The sequence below is a fragment of the Eurypyga helias genome, unplaced genomic scaffold, assembly GCF_000690775.1.
Source record: "Eurypyga helias isolate BGI_N326 unplaced genomic scaffold, ASM69077v1 scaffold20657, whole genome shotgun sequence".
NCBI lineage: Eukaryota > Metazoa > Chordata > Aves > Eurypygiformes > Eurypygidae > Eurypyga > Eurypyga helias.
Window position 1 is genome coordinate 21,591 of NW_010261724.1, and position 3,761 is coordinate 25,351.

Below are 3,761 nucleotides of genomic sequence, written 5' to 3' on the forward strand. Positions count from 1 at the left end.
TCTGCCTGACATATTAATGAACAAATAGGGGCATTCAGCCAGGGAGCAGCTTTTGAGCCCCTCTCCAAGCATTCAGGTTATGAATCTGAAATTATTTTACTTCACTATAAATAGGGGAAAAAAGCATTCTATTACTCTGAACCAAAAAGCAAATTATCTCCTTCTCGGTCTGAAACAGAAACAATACAAATGGATTGCTGATTGTAATCATTGGCTGTGACTGCCGACTTCATCACTCATTCCAGAAATAACTGTGTGAAAAAAGAAAATAAATGGATTCTGTATATCCCTGATGCATGCATCTGGGCACAGATTCTGAGTGCAGTCATTGCAGTTCAGATGAGTTGTCTTTTCTTGGTGAGGAAATCAGCAAACTGTCCTTCACATCAAGCATTCCCTTTTGCCCTGGTGCCCCCTGTCTCTCTGCCAGGCTTCCCCCTTCACCTGTTCCATGTCATAGAATCACAGGATGGGTTGGGTGGGAAGGGACCTTAAAGACCATCTAGTTCCAACCCCCCTGCCATGGGCAGGGACACCTTCCACTAGACCAGGTTGCTCAAAGCCTCATCCAGCCTGGCCTTGAACACTTCCAGGGATGGGGCATCCACAGCTTCTCTGGGCAACCTGTGCCAGTGCCTCACCACCCTCTCCAGGAAGAACTTCTTCCTGATATCCAATCTAAACCTCCCCACTTTCAATTTAACCCCATTCCCCCTTGTCCTGTCACTACAGGCCCTTGTAAAAAGTCCCCCCCCAGCTTCCTTGTAGCCCCTTCAGGCACTGGAAGGTGCAATAAGGTGTCCCTGGAGCCTTCTCTTCTCCAGGCTGAACAAGCCCAACTCTCTCAGCCTGTCCCCATAGCAGAGGTGCTCCAGCCCTCTTACATCCCCACTGCCATCATCCTAATCTGCAGGTTTGCTCTCTCCCCTCTTCCTTCCCATTTCTTCCACTACTGCTGGGTGCACCCTCCTGGAGGAGGGTATGTGGAGGGCACATGTATGTGGAAAGAGCCCACTGCTCAGCAGAGCAGAAATGCAAAGGCAGCCTTAGTGGCCTGATGGCCACCGTTACACTGACCACCAGCTGGTCCTGAGGCTCCTGTGCCCGGTGGAGTGATGAGCGGTGGGAACAGGAACCATGTGTGGTGGGTGTAGCGTAGCTTTCTCCTGGGTTCGGGGTATGTTTCAGCACTGTGCCAGAGCCCATTGCCTGAAACCCTGTAAGTTGAGGCAGGGGATGTTGGAATGGGGTCCTGGATACTCTGGAGATGCTTTGGAGCAATGAAGAAGGCAAGCTAGGGAATAAAACAGAGGGTTCAGCTGCTGTCTGGTTGTCTACTGCTTTGTGCTGTTGTCTGGATATCTTAGAGCCCAGAAAGCTGCTGCAAAGTGTTGCTGTTTTTCTGGCACCTGTCTCATGTCCCTAAGTGCAATTCCCTTGTTTCAGACAAACATGCCTACTGATCCTCCAGTGAGCTGAGGCATGGGGTGTGGGCTCCTGAGCTTGAGAAGACAGCGCAAGATGTAGGCATACCTCCAAACAGAAATTCGAGCACCTGCGGCATCAGGGCATGGGCACAGTTGGGCAGAGGCTGTGGGGGTCAGATGGTTTACTAATGCCCCTCCTTTGCGCTGGCTGCACTGCTTGCTAGACCCTTTGCAAAGCTGTTTCAGCAAACTAAATCCAGTCGCAAATCAGGCGAAGTAGTTAGGGTTGGGTTGGGGGGGATTTCGGGGGGTATTTTTGTTTGTTTGTTTGTTGCTTCTAGGAGTGGAAGAGCTCAGAGAAGGGTCTGGTGGCTGACAGGAGGAGGGGGACCACAGCAGCTGGCACCGATGCCAGTACAAGTTGCAGTGGGCTCACACCCTCAGACAATGGTGCCTTTAGTGGCTTAGCCCAGGTTTCAGTGCATGTGCAGGTTTTTGGATGTTGGGCTAAGTGATTTAGGTTTCATGAATGGCCATTAAAGCATGCAGCTTAGTCATAAAATGTATTAAGCTGTGGGAATTTGAGTTGCATACTGGATTAGGTTTAGCTTTAAGCTAGCTAAGCAACATTAACCGTGTGCATATTGTATTTATATGCAATATATTAACTTTCAAACTAGATATATTGATTTTATTAAGTCCTAGGTTTTACTTTCTTTAGGAGAATGCATTTATGTAATTTTAAATAAACATAAGGCATGCTTATTTGTGCATTCAAACAGAAAAAATCAGAAAATGTGCTCTTAATAAACCTCTTCCCCTTTATTTTCTATTAAATATATAATTTATATATTTTAGTAAATGAAAACAGTTTTTGATCTGCATGCTTGCCTGCCTGCTGTCTGGAGGTGTTTGCATTTCTACTTGCCAGAAAGACCTTTTGTTCAAACACAGTAATCTTTCAGCAGAGTACCAGATATTACAAAAATACAAGCAAAGAGATCTTAGATTTGAATTTTTTCACCAGGTGTTATATCCTATTCCTAAGAAGCTTCATTATTTATCTAGCAGCCACAGGCCTCACCATCTTCATTTGTTCCAGTGCAAAAGAGAGGAGAAAAGTATGAAATGCTGCCTGTTTGAAATGTAGTATCTTCACAGAATCACAGAATGGTTAGGGTTGGAAGGGACCTTAAAGACCATCTAGTTCCAACCCCCCTGCCATGGGCAGGGACACCTTCCACTAGACCAGGTTGCTCAAAGCCTCATCCAGCCTGGCCTTGAACACTTCCAGGGATGGGGCATCCACAGCTTCTCTGGGCAACCTGTTCCAGTGCCTCACGACCCTCTCCGGGAAGAACTTCTTCCTGATATCCAATCTAAATCTCCTGGCTTTCAATTCCACTGTCTTTATTCTGGTTTGATTGATGTAATGACACATAAGGCTGTGGATGTCCCCTCCCTGTGCCTTGTTTCATTGGTTATACTCGTATGTGCCAGGAGTGCTACTTAGAACTAGGGTATTTTTTTTTTTTTTAGCTATAATTCCTGTTTCCTAACCAATGTCGTTATTGAGACTAGCATCCTCAGGTCTCTTGTGTTTGCAGGTGTATTCCCCTGTGAACTGACTTAAGTCATTGTGCACATGCCTTGGACTTACTCTTTCAGGCCATGTTGCCTGCTGAGCACAATGTTTTGTGGCTGCTCTACACCAAAATGATGCACAGATAGTGCCATATGCTGATGAAGTCAGATGCTGAACCTGGACACTGCCACAGGGGTAGATGAACATTTTTTTCCCCTGGAAACCTATGTGGCAAATGCTTGCATATCTACCATAGCACTGCATTCACACCTGGGATAAGGGGTAGTGAGAGAACCATGATGTGGTATTTGCTGCGTGACTGTGTGTGGAGGTGGCTGCACCATGAGAGAGCAGGGACCAGGCTCAGGACCTTCAGGGTTCATTGACATTTAAGTAAATCTTGGAGCGAGCCCAGAGGAGGCCACGAAGATGCTCCGAGGGCTGGAGCACCTGTGCTATGGGGACAGGCTGAGAGAGTTGGGCTTGTTCAGCCTGGAGAAGAGAAGGCTCCGGGGAGACCTTATAGCACCTTCCAGTACCTGAAGGGGCTACAAGGAAGCTGGGGGAAATTTTTGCAAGGGCCTGTAGTGACAGGACAAGGGGTAATGGGTTTAAATTGAAAGTGGGGAGTTTTAGATGAGATATCTGGAAGAAGTTCTTCCTGGAGGGGGTGGTGAGGCACTGGAACAGGTTGCCCAGAGAAGCTGTGGATGCCCCATCCCTGGAAGTGTTCAAGGCCAGGCTGGATG